Source organism: Anolis carolinensis, chromosome 1 (genome assembly GCF_035594765.1).
Source record: "Anolis carolinensis isolate JA03-04 chromosome 1, rAnoCar3.1.pri, whole genome shotgun sequence".
NCBI lineage: Eukaryota > Metazoa > Chordata > Lepidosauria > Squamata > Dactyloidae > Anolis > Anolis carolinensis.
The window spans coordinates 123,755,862-123,766,390 of record NC_085841.1 but is presented as its reverse complement, the minus strand read 5'-3'; the positions used below and the strand labels follow the sequence as shown (position 1 = coordinate 123,766,390).

Below are 10,529 nucleotides of genomic sequence, written 5' to 3'. Positions count from 1 at the left end.
CCAACTTTATTTTATCTTTTTCATTTTATTTCATATAATTGCCAAGTCATGAAATCAAATAGGAAATATTTTGAACTCAACCTGAACCCCAGAACCTATCCCATTTCCTATGACCCAGGCTTCCCTTCCCAAAAACAAAAGGATAATCTGCCACCGCTAAACCCAATCAAATTCAGATTGCATGGACAATATAGGGCTTGAGTCGCCGAATTCGGAGTGTTGACCTAAAGGTGATTCGCCCCAAGGCAAACATTGTCATATCTCACCCAAAGGAAAAACCAGGACACCTCAGGAAGGCGCCCTGCAGAGCCTGTCAATATGGCTCATCACCACCCATCTTTGCTTCCATCTCTGACACCCCAAGGCATATCTGAAATCTGTATACGTGACAGAAACCCGGACACCCTTGATTGCTGCCATTAATCCCTTTAGAAATCGGTCTAGCAGGTCTTAATCCGACAGTTCCTGCCCTGTCACCCCATTGTTTCAATAACTCCAGCCTTCTCTTTCCTGATTGGCCCGAGTAGAGACAAAAGGTAGCTTCCTATTGGGCCAACGGAGCAAGGCGGGAAACGAAAGCCCGCCTCGTTCAACCTTCTAGCCTATCAACGATCAGATGGGTGGGGGAGCGGGAAATTCAAAGGGCTGTCAGACTGAAATTTTGTATAAATATGGCTTTATTTTGATTATGTGGTACCCTAGTAGACTGAATGATCGCTACTAGAGTCCTCTTCAGCTGAATTGCTCAATAAAGACTCCTTGGCGGATTTTCCTTCAACTTTGGCGGACCTTCTTCATTTCGGCTTCAGGTTGTATTGCGGCTCATATTTTCCTATTGGCTCCGCCAAGGTCCGTTCTCTCAGGACCGGATCGGGTCTCTCCTTAAGGGCCCGATCCCCTAAAACGCGGTCGACAACAGAATCTCCTTTCCTGTAGTTTGAAGCCATTGTTCCGTGTCCTAGTCTGCAGGGCAGCAGAAAACAAGCTTGCTCCCTCCTCCCTATGACTTCCCCTCACATATTTGTACATGGCTATCATGTCTCCTCTCAGCCTTCTCTTTTGCAGGCTAAACATGCCCAGCTGTATAAGCCGCTCCTCATAGGGCTTGTTCTCCAGACCCTTAATCATTTTAGTCGCCCTCCTCTGGACGCTTTCCAGCTTGTCGACATCTCCCTTCAACTGTGGTGCCCAGAATTGGACACAGTATTCCAGGTGTGGTCTGACCAAGGCAGAATAGAGGGGGAGCATGACTTCCCTGGATCTAGACTCTATACCCCTATTGATGCAGGCCAGAATCCCATTGGCTTTTTTAGCTGCCGCATCACATTGTTGGCTCATGTTTAACTTGTTGTCCATGAGGACTCCAAGGTCTTTTTCGCACACACTGCTGTCAAGCCAGGTGTCCCCCATTCTGTATCTTTGATTTCCATTTTTTCTGCCGAAGTAAAGTATCTTGCATTTGTCCCTGTTGAACTTCATTTTGTTAGTTTCGGCCCATCTCTCTAGTCTGTCAAGATCGTTTTGAATTCTGCTCCTGTCTTCTGGAGTGTTGGCTATCCCTCCCAGTTTGGTGTCGTCTACAAACTTGATGATCGTGCCTTCTAACCCTTCGTCTAAGTCGTTAATAAAGATGTTGAACAGAACTGGGCCCAGGACGGAGCCCTGCGGCACTCCACTTGTCACTTCTTTCCATGATGAAGACGACGCATTGGTGAGCACTCTTTGGGTTCGTTCGCTTAGCCAATTACAGATCCATCTAACTGTAGTTTTGTCTAGCCCACATTTTACTAGTTTGCTTGCCAGAAGGTCATGGGGGACTTTGTCGAAGGCCTTACTGAAATCCCGGTACGCTACATCCACAGCATTCCCTGTATCGACCCAACTCGTAACTCATGGGATCTCCCATGTCAGGAAATGGGATACTGCTTTCCTAACAGTAGTTTTAGGGCTGACTCCAAAGGCCTACTGCTCTGGGAAAGGTGCTAGTTCTTTTTGCTGCGTGCCTTCCAAGTGGTTTCTAGGGCTGGATCTACACTGACATATAATCCAGATTATCAAAGTAGATAATCTATATTATTGTTTTTGAACTGGATTATATGGCCCCTTCTACACTGTCATATACAATCCAGATTATCTGCTTTGAACTGGATGATTATACGACAGTGTAGACTCATATAATCCAGTTCAAAACCGATCATGTGGATTATTCATTTTGATTATCTATATTATACAGCAGGATATAAGGGTCCTATGAATCTACACTGCCATTTAATCCAGTTCAAAGCAGATAATCTGTATTTTTTAATGGAAGAGTAGATCCAGCCTGACATTCAACATCTTAAGGCACATCTGTGATGGGATTTTCTTGGCAAGATTTGTTCAAGATTTGTTTTGCCTTTGCTTTTCACTGAGGCTGAAAGGGTGTAATTTGCCCACATTTCCATTGCTGAGTGAGGATTCAAGAGTCTCCATAGCTGAGTGAGGATTTAGACCTTTGTCTCCAGTTGTAGTGCAGTTATCTTCCATGGTGGCTCTCCATTGGTGCTAGGGACCAGCAGATTACTGCAGAATAGATCCCTTACTTGAAACTCAAAGCTCAGCCTACAGTGTATAGAGTCCTCAGATGGCATTGGCTGAGCAGAGGTTAAAGTGTGTCCTCTCAGCCTTACAATGTTGTCCATCCCAGGCTTAAGACTTGATCTCTGTGAGCTTTGGCACAATTATTTTGGAATGACCACCATGAAGTGTCTTTGGCTGGATCTACACTGCCGTATAATCCAGTTCAAAGCAGATAATCTGGATTTTATATGGCAGTGTAGATGGGGTCTTAGAAGCATACTGCTCTATTTGCCAGTTGAAAATACATTTGCTGGTGGCCTTCCCCTAAAGGGTTTAACAACCCGTTTAGCACCGCATATTGTAAATTCATTTAAAAATTAATTGCCCCTACAAAAACTGTGATAAGAATGTAATTTCCAGTTCTAGCAACTGTTGCTTTTTTCTCTATTGAAATAGCTGAAGAACAAACGAAGGACAAGGTTGAAAATGTATTTGATTTTGCATCAATTGCAAGCCGCACACGGGGGCAGAAAGTGCTGAAGCGTTTTCTTCCCTCTGAGTTAATTCCTTTGAAAGGACACCGTCTGGATGCCATCCTAAAATATCATTTTTAGTTATCCAGCACCAGTCCATGCTGAGCCATTTGCTCAGCACAAACATGATTTTCAATCGCACAGCTAATGAAATGTGCTTTAACATGACAGAAAATTGCCTTAGGATTTGAAAATTACATTGTCTACAGATTTCATTTGTGAGAAAAGGTCAAACATTACTAAATTCAGAGGAATATATCAACAACCGCTAGAATAATTGTTTCCAAGTCATGGATAAATCAGAACAAGAACTAGAAAAAAATGGGAGGAAGCCTTGACTTTGTATTGTATTCTTTTTAAAATCCTTTTCTAATTACACTTTTTTGTGTTCGGTAGTCTGTTCAATTGACCCAGAAAATGATTTTCTTTCAGTATTCCCTGATCAACAATAGCCATGAAACACCCTTTATTTTACTGCCAATTTCTCTCGGAAGGATTATTTTAAGAAAAGAATTTGGAAGCTGATTTTTCTGATAACCCTTGAACAGATTAGCGGGGTTAATCACTATATTCACACATAGATTTGCTCTGTAACAAACAGTGTGTGCAGTGCTGGCAGGAAGGCAGAAAAGTCTAGCATTAGATTATCAGCTCCTATAAGGAAGTATGTGATTTTGGGGAAGTTAGACTACATGTAGTCAAAGACCGAAATTCAAAGAAGCAACAAAAACATGGAATATTGACCACTGCTCATGGTATGTACACCCACCCCTCACTGAACAAATTTAGTAGGGGGAATTTTAGAATGAGAGTACTATTGAAGTACTTTGGCCACATAAGAAGAAGACAGGAAAGCTTGGAGAAGATAATGATGCTGGGGAAAAAGGAAGAGGGGCCGACCAAGGGCAAGATGGATGGATGGTATCCTTGAAGTGACTGGCTGGACTTTGAAGGACCTGGAGGTGGCCACGGCCTACAGGGAGCTCTGGCGTGGGCTGGTCCATGAGGTCACGAAAAGTTGGAAGCGACTGAACAAATAAACAACAACAACCACTATTGTTCCATTTTCAATAACATAGTTCCATTTTATGGAATCCTGGGGTTTATAGTGTGATTTTTTTCTGTGTCAGAAGTGACTTGAGAAACTGAAAGTCGCTTCTGGTGTGAGAGAATTGGTCATCTGCAAGGACGTTGCCCAGGGGACGCCTAGGTGTTTTGATGTTTTACCATCCTTGTGGGAGGCTTCTCTCATGTCCCTGCATGGGGAGCTGGAGCTGACAGAGAGAGCTCATCCATGTTCTCCCCAGGTTGGATTCGAACTGGCAACCTTCAGGTCAGCAACCCAATCTTCAGGTTAGCAGTCCTGCTGGCACAAGGGTTTTTAACCCATTGCGCCATCAGGGGCTCCATAGTCTGATCATAGGTACCAATGTAGCTCTCTGGCTGAAAATACTAAATACTTTACTAAACTGCAGATTCTAGGATTCCATAAGAATTAAGCATAGCATTCTAAGTGAAACAATATTGTTATCATTCTGTAATATGAATGGCCCCATCACTTTGATTCAAAATTCCTACAAAGTTATCTAATCAAATTTGAGATGGCAGAATGGGGAATATATACATATGTGTGGAATTAAACATCTGCTTTTTAAGTGCAATTTCATGTAGTCTTCCTTGATTGTTAAGTCCTACTGACATAATTACTCCCAAGCCAATATCCTCAAGAACTACGTATACTTAGGAAACATCCATATGCAACTCAGAGATCAGTGCTGGATGCCTGGCACAACAGCAGTACGTGTGAAAAACATCTTGGAGTCCTTGTGGACAACAAGTTAAACAGGAGCCAACAATGTGATGTGGCAGCTAAAAAAGCCAACGCAATTTTGGCCTGCATAAATAAGAGTATAGTGTCTAGATCCAGGGAAGTCATGCTACCCCTCTATTCTGCCTTGGTCAGACCACACCTGGAATACTGTGTCCAATTCTGGGCACCGCAATTGAAGGGAGATGTTGACAAGCTGGAATGTGTCCAGAGGAGGGCGATTAAAATGATCAAGGGTCTGGAGAACAAGCCCTATGAGGAGTGGCTTAAAGAGCTGGGCATGTTTAGCCTGTAGAAGAGAAGGCTGAGAGAAGACATGATGGCCATGTACTATAAATATGTCAGCGGAAGTCATAGGGAGGAGGGAGCAAACTTGTTTTCTGCTGCCCTGGTGACTAGGAAGCTAAACAATGGCTTCAAACTACAGGAAAGGAGATTCCACCTGAACATCAGGAAGAATTTCCTCACTGTGAGAGCTGTTCAGCAACGGAACTCTCTGCCCTGGACTGTGGTGGAGGCTCCTTCTTTGGAGGCTTTTAAGCAGAGGCTGGATGGCCATCTATCAGGGCTGCTTTGAATGCGATTTTCCTGCTTCTTGGCAGGGGGTTGGACTGGATGGCTCACAAAGTCTCTTCCAACTCTATGATTCTATGCCTCCCCGGTCAGCGTGGAAATGGCCTCACAAAGTTGCTTGATTTCTGAGTCTTGAAGCCATTTTGTGTGCTGGGGAGCATCATTCCGTACCAATGATTCCAGTTAAAGTGGTGTCAAACTGCATTAATTGTACAGTGTAGATGCACCCTCAGTCACTGACAGTTTCTAGAATTGTTCCCCCCCCCCCCCCCCCCGTGATCCAAGCAACCCAGGGCACATCTACACGGACACTTTTTTCAGGGCTGATCAGTGTGCTGGATGGTGGATCGGCCCTGAAAAGAACCCCCACAGGGACTCTCTCAGCCACCACGCAGTGAAATTTATGGGACCTATCCAAGGGGAAGAAGCTGCTTGGAGAAATGGGGTTCATTTCCCTGGAAGGCTCACTTGAAGTTGGGATTAAAAGAATGGATTCCTCTCTCTTCTCACATAAAGATCAGGCATCAACCTACGTAATTCCTCTGGCATCAAAAATGCAATAATAAATTAACTAATATTTTTGCTGCCTATTTATGAGACGTCAAATCTATTACCTGATGTGATCTGAGTCTGCCTATTAATAGGAATTCTTCAAATTTGTAGCAAAGATATATAGATACAGTGAAAAATTATTGAATTCAGTTATGTTATAGTTAGTTCCAAAGATTCTGGTATTTTTTACTGTTCAGTGCCATTAGGTGTCTGTTTACAGCAGAAAGCTTAGCACTAAAAAAAGCGAAAAGCATAATGCTTAACCTGATAGTTGTTTCTGGTTCTGTGAAAAATATAGTGACTAAAACCTGGAAATAGCAAAAAAGTGTATTGTTTGGATTAGCTGTCAATCAGCAATATACCTCTATTTGTTGATTTTATTTTTAATTTCTGACTGGGCACAGAATGGTAAAATGTTACAAGCTGTTTTCATTGCTATTTTGGGTTTTCAATGGGTAGTAAAAAGAGAATGAAAGCATTAACAATCTTGCATAATAGTGGAAAGAGGAACAGGGGAACCATTTGAAAAATAAAAATAAAAAATCAAGTGAGCATAAATGCTACCATTGGATAGCAGGGTATTTGCCGATTACAAGTTGTTTACACAATCTGAATGTGCTAATGCTAGTATTTCTGTAATATACTGCATGCTTCATCTCGTTGAGTCTGTTGCCCTTTCATCCATTATCCATTGGGTACTTCTGTGGATCCCCCCCCCCCCCCCCCGCTCTCCATTGACTTCACTGTTTATTCTGGGACAGCAGTAAGTCTAAAATGCAAACACATGTGTTCAAACATAGAAAGCCTTTTTAAAATAGAGATGGAAAGCAGGAATTGCCTTGCTTAACCCCTTCCCTTTACACCACTTTGCTGAAGCAAGTTTCCTCTGCAAGCTATAAGAAGAGACAAGTGATGACCCCCATTGTCCTACTATAGCAGTGGTTCTCAACATGGGGTCCCCAGATGTTTTTGGCCTTCAACTCCCAGAAATCCTGGTAAGCTGGCTGAGATTTCTGGGAACTGTAGGCCAAAACCATCTGGATACCCTAGGTTGAGAACCACTGTACTATGGGACCAGATTTAGTTTTAAGGAGCTATCCAAACAGACAAGAGTGCCACATTGCCTAGCCTACTCCACTTGCCTTAGTTCCTAATACATAAACATGGATAGAAAATCCCAATAAAAATGTTTCCTTATACTTTGAGGAAAGTATGTGTTATTTTCAGCAGGTTTTTTTCTTCTTTACCTATTGCAAGCATTTGAAAATTTGTTTCAACTCAAAGCCAGTGGAAATTTTTTAAAGGATAAATAAATATTTATGCTGATGGGAACAAGAATAGCATGACTGGCGGACATATATGCACAGCCTGAGGAAATGTTCAGATTTTAGAATGATTGTTTCTCCTTTTAACCTTCATTCATTATAAATCGTGCTGCCTGTTGCTTAAGGTGCTTGGGGGAATTTCTATTGCAGAGTTACCAAATAGAAAATACAATTTAAAATAAAAGTTCATGAACTGAGGTTTGGAAGGAATTGATATTTATGGTACAATAAGATTAAAATGAATATAGATTTTAATAATGGTTACATCAGTTATGCCTTATGGAGAATATGGGTAAGATTCAAATACAGCTTATGTCAGAAAATGCCATTATGGGCACGAGCAGAGGAAGCTGGAAAGCTGGCAAAGAAAAACAGTTAAGGCAACAAGATATGTTGGAGAAATGTCAAGGGAGAATATAATATGAAAATCAAAGAACAGCTTCTAAAGCAGTGATTCCCAACCTTTGGGCCTCCAGGTGTTTTCGACTTCAACTCCCAGAAATCCCAGCCAGTTTACCAGCTATTAGGAAGTGTGGGAGCTGAAGTCCAAAACACCTGGCGGCCCAAAGGTTGGGAACCACTGTTCTAAAAGAAGGGTATGAATTTCAATAGATTTCTTATTTACAGTTATTTATTTTCAATTAGATTTTTAATATATGTGTTGTTGAAGGCTTTCATGGCCAGAATCACTGGGTTGCTGTGAATTTTCTGGGTTGTATGGCCATGTTCCAGAAGCATTCTCTCCTGAGGTTTTTCACACATCTACAGCAGGCATCCTCAGAGGTTGTGAGGTCTGTTGGAAACTAGGCAAGTGGAAATTATATATCTGTGGAATGACCAGGGAGGGAGAAAGAACTCTGAGGATGCTTGCCATAGATGTGGGTGAAATGTTAGGAGAAAATGCTTCTGGAACATGGTCATACAGCCCGGAAAACTCACAGCAACCCAGTTTTAAAATATGATTTTGAACAGAAGTCTGAATTTGAAGCCTAATTATGTACAAATGTACAAATGAGTAATGGGTAATTGGGGAAATATGTAAGTTTCTGTCAAAATCAGAGATGAAAAAAGATTGTATGATGAAATAGGCTTGAAATTGTATAATATAATACACAAACGAGGCAGTGGATGTGATGAAAAAGTTTGAAATTTAATTTTTGCTATGATTTTAGATTATTTTACAAAATGATGTACTGCTAGTTCATGACACCAGATAAAATTTCAAGATGTCTAATGCAAAATAAAATCTGGTGTCATAGACAGAACGCCAGCGAGTAAAACAAAACTCAGTTTATTGAGGTTACAGAACTAAAAACGCCCGTAGGAGACAAAGAACAGGGCAAACACTTGACTTCAGTGTGATAAGTAACAAAAACAACTCAGTTTGAGCTTAAACGATTCAAAGGGATAAACCGGGTTAAACAGAAGTATAATCCGGATTAAATCAAAAGTGCTTACTTCAGCCTGGCAAACAATGCAAACAAAAGAGGATCAACAGGAGTCAGAATGTAAACAACAGACTGGTAGCAGATTCCTCTCTGCTACTCAGAAACAGCAGGAGAATAAACCAGGCTTGTTTATTCCTTCCTGCAGCGAACGAAAAGCGTGGTCGTAGTCAGGATTCAGCTTAAGGTTCAGCGGCCAACGATATCCAGGTCCAGGCACAGCAGTCAGGGTAACGGCAGTCAGCAAGGTCCCAATCCGGTCCAGAGGTCAATAGCCAAGCGTAGTCGTCTAGAAATCCAAAGGTCTCACCGATAGCCAGCAGAAGGGATAATCCGGAATCGAAGTCAGTCAGTCCAGCGTCAATCCAGTGCGAGTAGATATTGCCCGTCAAAAAGACGACGGAGGTCCAAGCTATCGAGATTAAACACAAGTTGCACAGAGAAAAACCCCGCACAGTTCCTCCCGCCGTCGATGCCCAGTGTCCTTGGTAAACTTACGTATCCAGTAACGAATCACACCCGTCTTCAGGAAGTTCCCCAACAAAAGCCCAAGCGTCCGTCCAGATTACCTTGCCCAACGCAATTAGACATTGGTCCCAAACCCCAATTTATCCCAGTTCAAGCTCATCATCGCTGTCAGCTGCCATCCCAATTCCAGGTGCCCCAACATCATCATCCTCATCAGAGCTTAAGCACCTTTGACTACGCCCCACAGCATCCCCAGCTGTGGATCCCGCTCCATCCCTCCAGCCAGTCCATGGGTCTGATCCTGCAACCCGCCAATCACCTCCCATGCTTTCATTGCCTGTTTCCCCAACACCCAAATCCTCCCTCACACGAGTCCATTCCATGTCGCCTTCCTCCGAGCTGGCCATCTCTTCCTCCAAACCCTCAGAAAAACCCTCAAATGAGTCCTCATCTGTCGGGTCTGTAAACAAATCCCGGAGCCGTTTTCTTTCACGCTCCTCGAAAGAGTCTGACTCTCGAGGAGTCTTATGACCCCTTCTTCTATTACCGGAGCCCGAAGGCTCAACCATAACATCTGGTTGTTGTTGTTGTTGTTATTGTTGTTATTAAATGTATATTGGAAATGTGAAAAACAAATAGGATTTTCTGTCATATGTGATGGACCTGTAAAAAATCTAAAAGGTATTGGGCCTTGATAAACAGTTTTAAACAGAACATTTAAAGATTAGTATTTAGTTAAAACCTGGACTTTTCTTTTGGGATTTTTTTTTTATCATGTAAGAAGCAACTTGGAAACAAACTGCAAGTTGCTTCTGGTGTGAAAGAATTGGCCATCTACAGAGACGTTGCCCAGGGACTGCCTTGATATGTTACTGGGAGGCTTCTCTCATGTCCCCGCAAGCTAGAGCTGAGAGGTGGGAGCTCACCCCATCTCGCAGATTCGAATCAGCAACCTTCAGGTCAGCAACCCAACCTTCAGGTCAGCAGTTCACAAGGGTTTAACCCATTGCAGCACCGCTGCTCATTCTTTTGGGACTGATGAGTGATCAACAAAGAGGAAGGAAGAACACTTCAATATATGACAACAACAACAGGAGTGTTATATGCTCAGAAATGGAAAAGTGGTGAACTACTACCAAAAGAGATTTGCTATTAAATTGTATGATATAGTGGAATTTAGAAATTGTCTATTTTGATTAAAGAAAAATCATTTGTAAAGTTTTTGAAATATTGGGAACCCTTGATT

At 42.3% G+C, this 10,529-nt stretch overlaps 1 long non-coding RNA gene across 1 annotated transcript; it reads right to left on the bottom strand.

The window, feature by feature from the left end:
* Window positions 1–8,645: 8,645 nt before the first annotated feature.
* LOC134299354 (uncharacterized) lies at window positions 8,646–9,851 on the bottom strand. Its single transcript, XR_010006544.1, has 2 exons — window positions 9,314–9,851; window positions 8,646–9,227 (listed from the first exon to the last, which is right to left on the bottom strand). It is a non-coding gene; the product is annotated as an uncharacterized LOC134299354 (long non-coding RNA).
* Window positions 9,852–10,529: the final 678 nt, after the last annotated feature.